This window comes from Panthera leo, chromosome F2 (assembly GCF_018350215.1).
Source record: "Panthera leo isolate Ple1 chromosome F2, P.leo_Ple1_pat1.1, whole genome shotgun sequence".
Lineage (NCBI taxonomy): Eukaryota > Metazoa > Chordata > Mammalia > Carnivora > Felidae > Panthera > Panthera leo.
In genome coordinates, this window is record NC_056695.1 from 60,831,421 (window position 1) to 60,849,074 (window position 17,654).

The 17,654-nt window shown below is 37.4% G+C and overlaps 1 long non-coding RNA gene across 1 annotated transcript in view; it reads right to left on the reverse strand.

Moving 5' to 3' along the window:
- Positions 1-10,390: 10,390 nt before the first annotated feature.
- The window catches only part of LOC122210922, a 56,143-nt gene continuing 48,879 nt past the window's right edge, over positions 10,391-17,654 (reverse strand). Inside the window, exon 3 of the long non-coding RNA XR_006198376.1 lies at positions 10,391-10,469. This is a non-coding gene — a long non-coding RNA (uncharacterized LOC122210922). The remainder of the gene's footprint in view (positions 10,470-17,654) is intronic.

Consider the following 17,654-nt stretch of genomic DNA (forward strand, 5'->3'; position numbering starts at 1 on the left):
GATAGTAGAGCAGTGAGATGGACAAGTTTGGACCCATGATAACTTTACAGAGCTCTCATGTGACCTCTCAAGTGTCCATCTTCAGGCTTCTTTCTTATAACTTAGAAATAAAGTCATGTCTTGATATTTTTGTTTTTTCTGTTATTTGCAGCGGTATCTAATCCTCACTGATACAAACACACCTGGTTCAAGTGCTTTATAAGATACAAGGGATATAAAAATGAATGTCTGGTCTTTAACTTCAAGTAGCTCAGTCTTATATGTTACATCATTTAGTTGTCTTTCATAGAGTACTGTTTTATAATTTCATTGAAAGAATTTTGTCACCTATAAACTTCACTTTCAAGCACCCTGTCCCCTCATTATTTTTTTGGCCATGCAAATAATAAATCTTCCACCAAATATGTTCTTCCAAGTCTTTGTCATATATTCCATTTTTCTTTAAAAAACCCATTTTAGGGGTGCCTGAGTGGCTCAGTTGGATTAGTGTCTGACTTCGGCTCAGGTCATGATCTCACAGTTCGTAAGTCTGAGCTCCATGTCAGGCTCTGTGCTGACAGCTCAGAGCCTGGAGCCTGCTTTGGATTCTGTGTCTCCGTCTCTCTCTTCCCCTCCCCTGCTCATGCTCTGTCTCTGAAAAATAAACATTAAAAATTTTATAAACAAAAACAAAACAAAACAAAACAACCCATTTTAAATCATGAGGGAGAAAATCAGGACCCATCAATCAAAAGTCATGGTCAGTTTCTCCAGCATCTTCCTTTAGCTTTCCCAGTAACCACCTTCATGGTGAAGAAATAAATTTACATGTTTCATCCCAAGACTTGGCAATTCCCTATTTTAGACTTTAAGTTCACTGGCAATACTTCATGGTTTTCCTTGGAAGGCAGCATTTCATGTTATCTGAAATTGTTAGTACATGATGAATTTGTTGAGCCCCAGAAAGCTCTCTATTACATTTCTCTCCAAGATACTATCTCCCAAACCAAGCAGCATTTTTCTTTCGCATGTCAAGTCCATATGGGAAATCTCTGCACATACTGTAGAATTATGAAGGTGTAGCAGTCATGGATTATTCCTGGGAGATGTTTTCTCACTAGCACCTTTTCCTCCTTAGCATTATACGAGTATAGGTAACAATAACTGCTTCTTTTGATGGTCCACAATTGATCACCGTTTATTGGCAAAGGTGCATCTGATATAAAACTCTTTTCTTATGCACTGTACTTCTTGTCTGGAATCAGTTGGATTTAATTTAAGTTTTACTTCAACCACTGATAGGATTTTAAGTTGCAGAATAAAACTGGGCAATCTCAGGGCATCTGGGTGTCTCAGTCGTCTGAGAGTCCGACTTCAGCTCAGGTCATGATTTCACAGTTCAAGAGTTTGGGCCCCACATTGAGCTCTCTGCTGTCGGTAGAGTCAGCTTCAGATACTCTGTCTCCCTCCGTCTCTGTACCTCCCCAGCTCATGCTCTGTCTTAAAAAAAAAAAAAAAAAAAAAAAAAAAAATTAAAAAAATACATTTAAAACTGGACAAACTCTTTGTCCACTAGCTCATGGAAGGTCAGGTTCAAAAGGATGATAGTAAAGAATTATTTATTTTAGATATGGAATGGTATTGTGGTTATATTTTTATTTTATCATTTTTTTAAATGTTCTGATGCTTTATGTCTTTACTGATTTTTTTTTTTTTTGTCTAGTTGTTCTATCAATAAGGCATGTTAAAATCTCAAGCTATAATTATGGAATTGAATATCTCTCCCTTTATTTCTATCAATTTTTAATTAATATATTTTAAAACTCTGTTATAAGACTTAACTTCCTAACAACAAATTCCTTTATCATTATAAAATGTCTTTATCATTGATAATGATCTTTGTCTTGAATTCTGTTTTATCTGCAAGTAATTCCACTCCACTCTTCTTATGGTTACTATTTGTATGGTATATATATTTTCTGTCCATTTACTTTTTTAAAAATTAAAAACACTTTTTTATTAAGTTTTTTATTTTAATGTCAGTATAGTTAACATACAGTGTTATGTAAGTTTCAGGCATACAATATAGTGATTCAATAATTCTATACATCATTATTCAGTGATCATCATGATGAGTGTACTCTTAATCTCCTTCACTTATTTCACTTATCCCCCTACCCACCTCCCCTCGGATATGTTTTGAGTGAGTACCCTCAGTTAAAGTAATTTTTTTCAACAAGAACATTTTTTACTTGAGGCATACTTCAGAATAGATGGTTCTAAAAGATAAGTATAAAACATTCTATCCAAGAAAAATAGAAAGAATATGCATTTTCTTCATGTACACAAAGAAGAATCCTCTGGTTAAATCACATACAAAGAGAAATAACAGATATTACAAATTTAAGAAGACTGAAATCATACCAATTGTATTTTCCAACCACAATCGTACAAAACTAAAGATCAACAAAAACATACTGAACAATCAACAATGTAAATAAATATTAAATATTTAATTTGTAAATATTAAACAGTACACTACTGCACCAGCAATGAGCCGGATAAGAAATAAAATGGCAAATCAAAAAATGCCTCAAAATAAGAGAAAAAGAAAACACATTATTCTCAAATCTATGGGATGCAGCAGAAGCAAATGTTAGAAATTTATGCTATAAATGCTTATATTAAGATAAAAATTTAATATAAACAACATTACATCATAAGGACCTAGAAAAAGAAGGAACTTAGCTGAAATTTATCAGGGAAAAAGAATAACAAAAAAGAATCAGAAATAAATAGGGACCAGAATAAACAATAACATAATATTGAAAGTAATCACCAGTTTAAAAAAAAATAAAATTGGTAATGCTTTACCTACATTAACTAAGAAAAAAAGAGAAAAGATTCAAAAACCAAAATGAGAAATGGAAGAGAAAACAATACAACAGATAACCACAAAAATAACATAGTATGATAACATTACTGTAAATAATTATATAATAACAAATCAGATACTTAGGAAAAAACCCAGACAATTCCTAAAAATACATAATTTATCAAGATTGAATCATGAATCTTGAATCCAAGATGTGGGAAATTATCTTAGATCAATAACAAGAATGAATGTTGTATTAGGAATCAAAAATCTCCCAGCAAAGAACAGCCCAAGACTACATGGGTTCATTGGTGAATTCTAATAAACATTTAATTAATGGTAATCTTTATCAAAATCTTACATATGATGGAATAGAGAACACATTCAAAATAATTCCATGAGGCCAGTACTACCCTGATACCAAAGAAGGATAAAAACAAGAACAAAAAACCTGGTTTGTCCAATTTTTACATCTTTCTTTTTACATCCATTTGCATGATAAATGTTTCTCTACCCCCTCACTTTCAATCTGCAGGTGTCTTTAGGTCTAAAGTGAGTCTCTTATAGGCAGCATATGGATGGGTTTATTTTATTTTATTTATTTATTTAATTTTAATTTTATTTTTTTTAACCCATTCTGGCACCCTATGTCTTTTGATTGGAGTGTTTAGTCCATTTACATTCAACGTAATTATTGATAGATACGTTTTTGTGTGCCATTTTATTACTTGATTTGTTATTGTTTCTGGAGATTTTCACTGATTCTTTCTTGTCTTTATTACTTTTGGTCTCTCCTTTGCACTCAAAGAGTCCCCTTTCATATTTCTTACATGGCTGGTTCACGAAATCCTTTAATTTTTGTTTGTCTGGTAAACTCTTTATCTCTTCTTCTATTCTGAATGATGGCCTTGCTGGATAGAGTATTGTTGCCTGCAGATTTTCCCCATTCAGCACATTGAATATATCATGCCACTACCTTCTGGCTTGCCAAGTTTCTGTCGAGAAATCTCCAGCTAGTCTTATGGGTTTTCCCTTATAAGTTAAGCCCTTCTTTTGTCTTCCTGCTTTTAAGGTTTTCCTTTATCACTGCATTTTGTAAATTTAATTCATGTTGGCCTGCTTTTGTTGATCTTAATGGGAGTTCTCTGTGCCTCAAGGATCTGGATAGCTATTTCTTCCCCCAGATTTGAGATGTTTTCTGCTGTTATTTCTTGAGATAAATTTTCTGCCCCATTTTCTCTCTTCTTCTTCTGGGTCTCCTATAATACAAATGTTATTATATTCTAATGGAGTCACTGAGTTCGTCAAGTCTATTCTTATGTTGCATAATTTTTCTTTCTCTCTTTTGTTCAGCTTCATTATTTTCCATTACTTTGTCTTCTAGGTCATTAATTCATTCCTCTATTTTTTCCAGCCTGCTGTTCATTGCATCAAGCTGTTTCCAATCTTGTTTATTGCATTCTTTATCTTTGATTGATTCTTTTTTAAAATTTCTTTGAGAGAGACAGAGAAAGCATGAGTGGGGGAGGGGCAGAGAGAGAGGGAGGCAGATAATCCCAAGCAGGCTCAGCTAGTTTAGCACACAGAGCCTGATGTGGGGCTAGAACTCATGAAACTGTGAGATCATGACCTGAGCCAAAATCAAGAGTTGGATGCTTGTCTTTCATTCTTTTCTCAAGCCCAATGAATATCCGTATGATTTTTGCTTTAAAGTCTTCATCACGCATGTTACTTATATCTGTTTCACTTATATATCTGACTGTGACCTTATCTTGTTCTCTCATGTGGGACACATTCCCCCATCTTGGCATTTTGCTAAGTCTCTGCCTTCTTCTGTGTGTTTTCTAGAAAAGCCTTTTTTGCCTCCTGCTCCTAAAAGTAATGGCTTTATGAAGAAGAGGTCACATAGCACCCACGGTCTGTGCTTCATGGAGTGTCTCCAGTGTGTACTGTATGTGCTCTGCTGTTGCATTTTGGCTGCTCTATATCCTTTAGGCCATTCATTTGCAGAGGCTCTTCTTGCCTGCAGTGGGCATTGTTTGGTCCTTGGCCTAAATGTGGCAACTTTAACTAGGTGTGCTCTGGTCTGCTTGTAAAATGAGATCCAACACCAACTCCACCAGAACTGAGGCCCTGTAGAACTCTCTGGTCAGGAGACATGGTGTGGATAGGGGTTTGTGCTGGCAATGAGGTTTGGGGTGATGGTGGGGACAGCCAAGAAAGAATTCTTGAAGCCATCTTTGGTGCAAAAAGGTGATTTTGTTAAAGCATGGGAAAGGACCCATAGGCAGAAAGAGCTGCACTGGGGTTGTGAAGAGTGACAGGTTATATACTATGGAGTTGGAGAAGGTAAAGTCAAGGGAAAGTTTTCAAAGAGATTTTCATATGCTAAAGAAGATTCACAGGATATTAGAGGTCTAGCTATTGTCAAAGTAAGGTTGTTTTTCCCTCTAGCAGAGCATTAACATTAAGAGAGTAGGGAGTTCCTGGAGAAATGTTCTGCTCTGCCAGTCCCAAGTATTTGTCAATGGGCTGCAGGTTATAAGGAAATTTAATTTTACCTGCTATTTTCCTTCTTGCCTTTGTTCCCCATATCACTATGGAGGGGTGATGTTGGGGCTCCAGGAAACTGAGTCTACAGGTTTCTGGAGATTAGGCTATTGATAAGATTGCCTTTTTGTTGTAATTTACTAAGATGTTTGTAAACTGATGGAGACCCATGTATTGTATGACTGTGATCTCTATCAGCTAACCATTTGTTTTCTTTCCTTTCCTTTGTTCTTGGGCAGCCAGGAGTGCCTGAGGAATATCACACATATCCCACCTGGGGTGGTGGTGGTGGTGGTCATGTGCTAGCTTGTGCTTTGCCCTTAGCCTGTGTTAGGTTTCCACATCACTAGTGTTCTTGGGAAAGGGTCTGCCATGCTGGTACTGAGGCAAGGTTGACTGAGAAGAGCCATCCCTCCAGACCGCAGTGGGGTGGGACTTGGTGTAAGCAAGTTAGGTAGCCTGTGTTGGAGCTGCGCTGCTTCCTGTGGGTGGCTCTGTGTTTATGCTGAGGGGTAGGAGAGTGAAATGGCACCAGACGGTCTTTTGTTCCTGGAGAGGAATCACTGTGAAAACTGCCTCACAGGGAAGCTCCTAGACTAGTGAATAATATCCGTACTGTGTGCCCCAGGCATTCTTCAGATTGCTGTTTTCACACTGTCTGTCCCAGCCCCTCCCCCTGTTGTTTGCCTGCCTTCTCTCCTGGAGCAGGACAGTGCCCTCAGGGGTCTATCCCAGCCAAGCTCACTGACTTTTAACACTCCAGGCTTTAAGCCCTGATGGTTTCATGAACTCACAAAATTCAGCCCCTCTTGTTTTCCAAGCCAATGGCTTTGGGGAAGCATCCTCCTTGTGTGTTCTCCTGTGTGCTCCTCTCTCTCTCTCACCCTTTTCTGTGACCATGGCTCCCTTCCCTTTGCAGCACCTATGATCCATTTCTCCCTAAACCACATCCTGCCTTCCTGCCATCTTCGATGTGGCCTCTTCTCTCCCTTTAGTTGTGGAATTTGTTCTGTATTAAGGTCAATTTCCGGGGTATTTAGGATAATTTGATAGTCATCTAATTGTGTTCATGACACGAGATGAGCCTAGTGTCCTCCTACTCTGTTGCCATCTTGTTCCACTTGTAGTTATATTTTTAAAGAGCATTCTTATCCTTTAGAGATTCATACTAAAATATTTATATGTTAAATGATAGGATGTTTGGCATGTATTACAAAATAATCCCCAAGAAGGAGGAAGAGGAGTGGGTAAGGCTATAAATAAAACAGGATTGGCTCTGAGCTGACAGTTGTCAAATTTGGGTGAAGTGCATATAAAGGATCACTTTAAATTCTTTATCTTTGCATATGTTTAGAATACTGAACATTTTAAAAAAATTAAAAAAAAAATGAGATTGAGAAGTGAATAATTTTAACCTTAAATAAGCAAATTTCCAAAGATTCACAGAATGGTTTTCAACTGGCATTTGCTGTTGACCACTTGGAATTTATTAAAGTACACTTATGTATAAACACTCAGTTCAACAAATTTTTTCACCATCAATTGGAAACTGAAAATATTTCTCATTTACATACCTTGTTGTTAAGCAGAGAGCCTTTATCCACTGTCTCACTATAGGAAGATCAACTGGGGTGAAATCTACTTGATATTTTAAGCAATGCATTAGTTAGGCTCTATGGTTTTCCATGCCTTATGTTGCTTCTCTCCTGCCATGATTCATTTCTTTAGCAAAGTGAGGCTATGAGTATCAGAGGCAAAGGTGGATCATGATGTCATCTGTCAAGGATCTGGAAGATCAATGGCAGTCTTCATCTTTTCATTCCCAGGTAAGCTCTGCCTACATCTAATCATCCATTCAATAAGCATCTATTTGATAACTGTTACATAGCAGCAAGATTTCCAATGTTTAAAAAACTTACTCGTCCCTCCACATCCCCTTTCAACTACTGTACCATCTCTCATTTTCCCTTTAGAACAAAACTTCTTGAAAGAATTGTTTATGTTTTCCACCTCCAATTCCTCTCCTTTCATAATTTATCTTTTTACTGTGGTAAAATACATATAAAATTCACCATTTAACCATTTTGTAGCGTACAATTCAGTGGCGTTTAGTGTAGTGCATTCACAATGTTGTATAGCCATCACTACTATCTAGAATATTCTCATCACCCCAAAAGGGAACCCCATACCCATTCAGCAGTTATTTCCTATTTCCTCTTCTCTCCAGCCCCTGGAAACCACTAATCTATGGATTTTCCTATTCTGGATATTTCATATACATGGAATTACACAATATGTGACTTTTTTTGCCTGATTCTTTAACTTAGCATAATGTTTTCTAGGCTCATTCACATTGTTGTCTGTACTTCACTCATTTTTATGGCTGAACAATGTTCCAGATATACCAGATTTTGTTTATCCATTCATAAGTTGATGAACATTTGTACTGGTTCTATCTTTTGTCTATTGTGAATAGTGTTGCTATGATCATTTGTGTACATTTGTTTGAATGCTTGTTTTCAATTCTTTTGGGTATATGCCTAGGAGTGGAATTGCTAAGTCACATGGTAATTACTGAACAGCATAACTCTTTTCCAGTGTCTGTACTATTTTAGATTCCTACCAGCAATGTATCAGAGTTCCAGTTTCTCAATATCCTTACCAACACTAGTTATTTTATGTTGCATTTAAAAAATTCTGAGTCGATATGAAATGGTATCTCCTTATGATTTTAATTGACATTTTTCTGACTAATGACATTAGGCATTTTTTCATGTCCTTGTTGGCCATTTATATATCTTCTCTGAAGGATGTCTATTCTAATACTTTGTCCATTTTTAATTGGTTATTTTGTCTCTTTGTTGAGTTGTATGAATTCTTAACATATTCTGAATAATAGATTCTTATTAGATATGTGATTTGTAAATATTTTCTCTATAATTGGTCATTTTTGACAAAGGATAGTGAAGAGCCTAAGGATCTCAAATGTTCTGATATTCAGTAGGATGGATTGCAAGTGTAGATTAAAAAATGTAGTTTGCCTATAGTCTCACTATTAGCAGGAATAAAAAATATTTCAAATTCTTGAGTTGTAGGCAATAGTAGTCCATTTCTGATACCCAAACATACCCCCAAACTTGAAATATGTAGATGTGCAATTTTTAAAAAATTTATTTTGGGAGTGGGAGGGGCAGAGATAAAGGGAGAGGGAGAGAACTCCAAGCAGGCTCCACACTGGCAGTGTGGAACCAGGCACAGGGCTTATCCTATGAATCTTGCAATCATGACTTGAGCTGGAAACAAAGAGCCAGACGCTTAACCAATTGAGCCACCCAGGTGCCCCGAGATGTGCAATTTAATTCTCAGACTGATATTTGAAATGTTGTCTTGGACCACAATTAAAATGAATCTTAATGAGTTTAAGGAAGATCACCACAACTGAAATTCAATGTTTTTGAGTCTTTCCTTTTCCTGGACCTTTGCAAAATAATATATATTGACTAAATTTAATGTACTGGATTTCCAGGTTTGGAAATTTGGCCTGACATTACAACTGATATTTGGAAGTTAGTAGACTCCTGACCTTTGTGTGAAATAAAGATACGCCATGCAGAATTCCTATGAGTGACCTAGAGATGATGTGTCAGTCAGGATCTATCCAGGAGATAGAAATCGCTCAGTAGTTTGAGTGGAACATTTTAACATAAAGTGTTACTATTTAATAATGAACTAATAAACTTATCCCATGGAATTAACTACTAAGGGATTAAATAGTTAACTAATAACAGAGGATTAACAACTAAGCAATAAAGAGAACTCAGATTACAAGAATAGTAGGTAGAGGGAATAACTTCTACAGCTCAGGATCAGTACCTATGAAAGGAAAAAACTTGAAAGGAAGCAAACACTGACATCCAGACCCTGATGGAGAGGGTGTGGCTGTGCCCTACTTAATGGCAGAGAAATCTGCTGCAGTGCCACCAGTCAGGGCCAGCTGAAAACCACCTGCCACCACCTGCTGGGGCCCCAATGAAACTAGGTGGTAATCAGTGTTCTGGAATGTTGGGGAAACTCACTGGGAAGCCACCCTCTGCGGTGCTAGACACTTTGCAGTGGTTCTGGCATTACTTGCTGGAGTGTGAACTCCCCTGGACGTCCCCTAGGTTTCTTGCTTTTAGGGGGTGGGGGAGCAAAAACTGCACAGAGGAACCGGGAAGTGCAGCCCCTTCCTCCAGTAATGTCTCTTCAACGCCCCCTACTGACAAAGCCTAACATTGCACCAGCTGCCAACAGGGAAAAGTTCACTTAGTCCAGCCCCTGTATCACAAAGCAAGACAAAGAAAGGTGGATTTGGAGCTGACAGACAATAAATTGATAACTGGCACAAAGGGTGTTTTGTGACTATTTGAGGGAAGAATGCAGAAAAAATATGGTTGATGAGGAAAAATCCTCAGAGGTGTTATGTGTGCAATGCATGGTAGCATTGCGATTAATTTGAGTACGAAAGCTTAGCAATAGCTGAACCAGGAAACCTGTAATAATTAAAAAATAGATATGTTGAGGATTATCTGAATATGTGAGCCAAAAGTTCCCAAAACAGGAAGTTCTCTTTTGGAGCAGACCCAAAGATAATGCCCAAAGCAGGTGCTATACAATCAATTATGAGTCAATATCACATGTTCTAGATAAAGTATTCCATTAAATGAAGAATTGCAGATATCAACAAGCAGATGACTTTTTTGTTTGTTTCTTTGTCTGGGAGTGTTGTGGTAAAGGGGTCTTGAAATCAGACCAGGCCTATTTTTGAGGATAAAAGATAAAATTTTCCTTTTAGGTGTGTATCAATTAAGAATGCATTTTTTTTTCTGAAAGTAGTAAATGACCCCCTCCCCCACAAGGAATAAAAAACAGTGGTTTCAGGAATAAAGAATAAGACATTTAATTATCTCACTTGACAAAACATCTGGTGGAAGAAGTTCCTTGATAGCCTCACAGTTCTGCTCTTTCATCCTTAAAATATTGTGGCTTCATGGTTGGAACATGGTATCTGTTGCTCTAGGTATCACTTCACCATTTAAGACAAGAAGAAGGAAGAAAGGAGTTGTCATATGCACCAATGCTCAGCAGACATCATTGGTATCAAACTGCGTTTGACAAATATTTTAATGAGCTATCATGTGCGTGGCAATGTGTCAGGCTGTGAAATTTAATGCTTTATATTCTGGGTCTTTCCTACATATCTAAATATGAAACTTGTCCTTCCTAGGGATTCCTTTTCCACTCTACTCATGCCTGACCTTGCGTAGCAGGGTCTTTCTCCAATCCCTATATACTTAAGGTAATTCCTCTGCTTTGAGCCTTCCTGGTACATTTTAAGAATTATCCTATTATTTATTTTTGCTATAAAATGTTTTTAGGATAACTTTTTCTAATTTTTTTTGTGATAGAATTAATATAAAATCATTTTAAAAAATATAATTTATACTGATGGTATGAAAGATTAAAAAAATTTTTTTCTTAACATTTATTTTTGACAGAGAGAGTGAGAGACAGAACATGAGCAGGGGGAGGGGCAGAGAGAGAAAGGGGACACAGAATCCAAAGCAGGCTCCAGGCTCTGAGCTGTCAGCACAGAGCCCGACATGGGGCTTGAACCCACAAACACGAGATTGTGACCTGAGCCAAAGTCGGATGCTTATCCAATTGAGCCATCCAGGTGCCCCTGATGGTAGCAAAAAATTTATTCTTTCTCTCTCCCCTCTCTATCTCTTATCTTTTAAACCTAATAAACTATTATGCTAAATAATATGAAAGTGCCATCTTTCAGGCACATTCTTTGTTATGAGAGTCTGATTTCTATTTAAGCAGGGGGTGATTTATGGTTGATTTTGATGGCAGAAAGAATATTTCTTTTCTTTTAATAACTTTTACTAATAATGACAATTTCTTATTATCTTACAACTTTAGAAAGACTGTTCATTCCTTCTGTAATTTCTTGGACTAATTCTTAACACTCATAGAATAACTCTTTAAGTGAACAGAAAAAAACAATTTATTAAAAATTCAATATAGGTGGGCACCTGGGTGATTCAGTTGGTTAAATGTTCAACTTTTGATTTTGGCTCAGGTCATGCTCTCACAGTGGTAAGATTGAGCCCTGTGTCAGTCTCCGTGCTGGGTATGGAGACTGCTTAAGATTCTCTCTCTCCTTCTTTCTCCCACACCCCCTCCCCCACCAAAAACCCCCATAACATAGTTAACACATGTTATTTGACAACCTTGTATTACTAAGTTTCAAGTATCTATGAAAAAATTCATCCTCTGATATCTTCTCCTTCATTTGCTTCCTATATTATGGAATCCTCTCTTACCAAGTTTGTCTCTTCGGAGAAGTAGCCTGTCCTTGGCTTGTTTGTATAAACATTATATAAATAATGGAGAGGATTTCCCCCCGTGATATTTTTCTGAGATGGTTTTTTTCTCCAAAAACGTTTTCAGTTTCAAAAGCAAACTCCACAGATCCACGAAAGATAAGTAGACACAAAAACAGTTTAGCTGGTTCAACAGAATGTGCAAAAGACAGGAAGCAACAGCTAGATTCTCAGTCTTTCATTGTCCCAAATCACAGAAGTCATCAACTGAGTAATCACAGAAGGAAAACAAGCCACTTTTAGTTGCAAGAAGATTTGAATCCGTAATATGCACTGTAAACCCACAACGGATGTTTCATAACCATACCAAATGATTTTTGTGACTTAATTGGAGTTTCCCAGTACAACATACACTGAAAATTCCACAAAAATACCATACAGGATCATTGTGTAAAAACACTCAAATACTGAGATACAAGATTTTCTTGCCTCTTGGGAGCAGTCTTAACAGGCATCAGTAGCAGGTGCAAACTATTCCAGGCAAAGGGCGGCTGGAAAGAATATATGTATTCCTCAGTTCCAGAAATCGATGTTTCTGAGGGATTAGGAGGAGGAATATCTGGTACCAAGTAAATCTTAACTATTCTGAGTCACTGAAAGAGGAATCTAGAAGTGTTCATTTCGTTTGTGTGATCATATAAACTTAAGCTTGACTTATTGTTCTTTAGTGTTCCTGATGTTCAGCTTCCTAGTTGTAAAATGGGGATATACTGTTGTGTCTAATAGGCAGCATCTGGATAATCTAAGGTGAATGAGGTAGATTGTGGAGAAGGGCTGGCTCTAGCTGTGTCTCCAAGAGTGACTCTCAGAATATCAACTGAGGAAGAGTAACTTCTACCACTGTCAGGAAGCTGAAAAATCAGGAAGGCATTGTTGGGACACTTGGTTCCATGATCACACCACCTTGGCTTTGGACTGGAGTTCAAACTGCCACTAGAAATAGCGCTCCAGAGCAGACCATGCCTACTAAATCCACTCCAGCAGGACGGATGTTGCTGGCATCCCCATCTTTCCTTCCTTTTTATTTACTAAACGAACGCAGCACACATTTATTGAATACTTACTATAACAAACAAGTAAAATATTTGGCATGTTAGACAGTGATGAGCGCAGTGGAGAAAAGTAGTGCAGGAAATGTGGAGAGTATCGAGGGGGTGAGGGAAGGCCCCCCAAGAAAGTGACATGTGAAGACATGAAGGGAGTAAGAGGATGAGACGTGTGAGTTTTGGGGAGAGCGAACAAGGTGAAAATCTCTGAGACAGAAGCTTCCCTGCAAGTTTCAAGGAACAGTATGGAGACCAGAGTGGCTGGATGAAGTGAAGACATGAGATCTCAAAGTAGAAATTTCTTCAGAGATTTCTAAAGTAATTAATCTCTTGGTTTGCTATATTATTTGTATTTTGAACTAGGATATTCAAGATTCAAATAGGATTCAAACTAACATATGCTTCTTGAAATGAAAGAACTGATACCAATCTATTGGAAGCCATTGTGCTTTTAGATAACATTCTGTGCTATTAAAGATGCTATGTGTAGTTTGGTGTTTTTTTTTAATTTATTTGTTTTAGATATTATCAATGAAAAATTTAAAAATACATGCATCTTTGATGTAACATTTTTGTGTGAAGAATTGATGGGTTACATGATTAAATCACCATTTAGGGGATTTTTACGATAGGCTTCAGGTTTATTATAGTACAGTCATTATATCTGAAGAAAATCTGAGTGTAAGTTGTCAGATGCACCATGGAAACATGTCTTAAGGATGGAGAATAATAAGCAGGCTGTCTTTGACATACTACCTATTTCCAATGGAAGGCTAAGAGTGAGAAAATAAACTCATTTCTGTAGGAGACAGCAACTTACATTTATCTTTCTATGACAAATACTCCACCCTCACAAATAATATACATATTCTCTGAATATTAGTTTCTGTCTGAGGCAAAAGAGATCTTATTGTAAAAACCATTGTGTGGTCATTATAATCATGTATAACTCTAGAGATTAAGAAAAACACATGGAAGGTGGGCTGAGAAGAAAACTACTCAGAAGACATCTGAGAGAGAAAGCATTTGAGCAGAGGTTCTCAGCCTTGGCATTATTGTTATTTTGGGCTGTACAATTATTTGTCATGGCAGCTGTCCAGTGCCTAGGATTTTTAGAAGTATCTCTGGCTTCCACCTACCAGATGCCAGTAACATCTCCCTCTCCCTCCCTAAATTACAACCAAATATGTCTCTAGGCATTGCCAAAATGTCTCCTGGGGGCAAAATCACCCAGGTTTGAGAACCACAGAGTAAGAGTCAGAGGAGTGAAACAATTTTAAAAATAAATCTGAGCTTGAAATTTGGAAGAGACAGCTCCCTTCATGAATATGGGAGCAGAAAGACTCAGTGAAGAGAGACGTAGTGATTTAAAATTGGATCTTAGAGACAATTTTAGTATTAATTGCAACCCTAGTTACATAATTATTGGTAATAATTGCTATTTTAATATCTAGTTTTCAGACTAGATTGTAAGCTACATGAAGGAAGGGACTGTATCTCTTTTTTTTTTTTTTTTTTTTTTTTAATTTATTTATTTTTTTTATTTTTTAATATATGAAATTTACTGTCAAATTGGTTTCCATACAACACCCAGTGCTCATCCCAAAAGGTGCCCTCCTCAATACCCATCACCCACCCTGCCCTCCCTCCCACCCCCCATCAACCCTCAGTTTGTTCTCAGTTTTTAACAGTCTCTTATGCTTTGGCTCTCTCCCACTCTAGCCTCTTTTTTTTTTTTTTTTTTTTTCCTTCCCCTCCCCCATGGGTTTCTGTTATGTTTCTCAGGATCCACATAAGAGTGAAACCATATGGTATCTGTCTTTCTCTGTATGGCTTATTTCACTTAGCATCACACTCTCCAGTTCCATCCATGTTGCTACAAAAGGCCATATTTCATTTTTTCTCATTGCCACGTAGTATTCCATTGTGTATATAAACCACAATTTCTTTATCCATTCATCAGTTGATGGACATTTAGGCTCTTTCCATAATTTGGCTATTGTTGAGAGTGCTGCTATAAACATTGGGGTACAGGTGCCCCTATGCATCAGTACTCCTGTATCCCTTGGGTAAATTCCTAGCAGTGCTATTGCTGGGTCATAGGGTAGGTCTATTTTTAATTTTCTGAGGAACCTCCACACTGCTTTCCAGAGCGGCTGCACCAATTTGCATTCCCACCAACAGTGCAAGAGGGTTCCTGTTTCTCCACATCCTCTCCAGCATCTATAGTCTCCTGATTTCTTCATTTTGGCCACTCTGACTGGCGTGAGGTGGTATCTGAGTGTGGTTTTGATTTGTATTTAAGGGACTGTATCTCTTACTGTCAGAGTCATATCATAATACTAAGTCAATCACCAGTTATTTACTGCATTGTTATTAGAGGTTTAGCAATGGGCTATTGTGCTTTGGAAATAAAACTGAGGACTTAGGCTTGAGTCCTTAGAATAGTTTCTTATCTAGTTGCACAGAAAAGAACTATTGTATATAAAACAACGAAAGAATAAGCCATGAACTCAATAGTACTCAGGACCCTTGCTGGAAGAAGGGTGAAAAGAATATGAAATAGACTTTCAGGGAGGGAGAAGGACTGGACTGGAGCTGCCTCTTGTTAGATGCACAAGTGGGTGGAAGAAAAAGTAAATGAGTGTCCAGATATGGCGACCAGCATAAGCAAACTCCCTTTGATGGAATATTTAGTTGGGAAGGTGGCCAATGTTTATTGGTAATAGGAGTTTGTGTTATCATAATAGGACTTTGTTTGGGGTATTTTAAGGCTAAAACAGGTCTTTGATGCCAGATATGAGTCTAACAACCAGACAACCAAAAGGACATATCTTGTTTGACACCAGAATCTTCATGGGAAGATACAGGCAAAGGCATATTTTTGGATATCATCTTCTAAGGGAGTAGATTAGACTATTATTAAAGGAATTAACCAAAAGAAGAATTGCTTGCTGAAGCCAGAGCCTTAAAGACACCAGGTGTTGAAGCACAGAACAATGACTAAAAGGCAGCAAAATGGGTAAGAGAGAAAGAAATCAAAAAGGAAGGAGAAGAACCAGGAAAATACAAGGTCAAAACATGTTTAGAAAGCAAATGATGTATAATCTTTAATATTTTCTACTATTCTGTGAAATACAAGGGAGACAAAGCCAGTTTGGGGAGCCCCTGAAGTCATCAGACCTGAGTAATTAAAAAAAAAATTAATGTTTATTTATTTTTGAGAGAGAGAGAGAGAGAGAGAGAGAGAGAGAGAGAACGAGCGAGTGAGCGCAGGGGAGGGGCAGAGAAAGAGGGAGACACAGAATCTGCAACAGGCTCCAGGCTCTGAGCTGTCAGAGTAGAGCCTGAACCCATGAACCACAAGATCATGACCTGAGCTGAAGTCGGACACTTAACCGACAGAGCCACCCAGGCACCCCTGACCTGAGCAATTTTATCAAGAAGATGAAGAGCTCCATTTGACCCTTCAGTTCTCATGGCTACAAAACATCATGAGAGGATGATTCAGTTACTCTGTAGTTTGTATTTCTATTTGTGGTTACAAATTGGATGGTTTACACTTGGTAACAATTTTTATAGAAAAACAATTAAATTTTAAAAAAAGGAATTACTGTAAAAGGGTGAGTGTGGAAGGACAAGTGTCACATGTACAATTGACAATGAGATCTAACACAGATCATAACAAAGTTCTCTAAACATGCTCAGTGTTACAATGAGCTAGAGCAACATGTCTTCTCTCATGTATCCACCATTATAGTATCATACAGGGTTATTTTCACAGCCTTAAAAATCCTCTGTGCTCTGCCTATTCATCCCTCCTCTCTCAACTCTTGGCAACCCCTGATCTTTTTGCTGTCTCCATAGTTTTGCCTTTTCTAGAATGTCATACAGTTGGGATCATACAGTATGTAGCCTTTTCAGATTGGCTTCCTTCACTTGGTAATATATATTTAAAGTTCTTCCATGTCTTTTCATGGCTTGATAGCTCTTTTTTGAAAAGTGTTGAGGGGCATCTGGGTGGTTCAGTTAAGCATCTGACTCTTGATTTCAGCTCAGGTCATGATCTCACATTTCCTGAGACCCAGCCCCACATCAGGCTCTGTGCTGACAGCACAGGAAACTGCTTGGTATTTTCTTCCTCTTCTCTCTCTCTCTCTCCCCTGCTCATGCTCCCTCTTTCTTTCTCTCAAAACAAACATTAAAAAAAGTGTTGTATAATAGTCTACTGTCTGGAGATACCAGAGTTTATTTATCCATTCATCTACTGAAGCAAATTTTGGCTGCTTCCAAGTTTTGGCAATTGCAAATAAAGCTGCTGTAAACATCTGTGTACAGATTTTGGTGTGGACGTAAGTTTTTAACTCCTTTGGGTAAATGCCACGGAGCATGATTGCTGGATTTTATGGTCAGAATATGTTTACTTTTGTAAGAAGCCACAGCTATCTTCCAAAATGCCTGTACCACCTTGCATTCCTATCAGCAATGAAAGTTGATCCACATCCTCATCAGCATTTGGTGTTGTCAATGGATTTGACCATTTTAATATGTGCATAGTAGTATCTCATTGTTTTACTTTGCATTTTCCTGATGACATATGATATGGAGTATCACTCTGTATGCTTATTTGCCATCATGCATTTTCTTTGGTAAGGTATGTGTTAAGGTAGTTTGCTTATTGTTGAGTTTAAAAGGTCTTTGTATAATTTGGATAACATTCCTTTAATAGATATGTATTTTGAGAATATTTTCTACTATGTGGTTTGTCTTTTT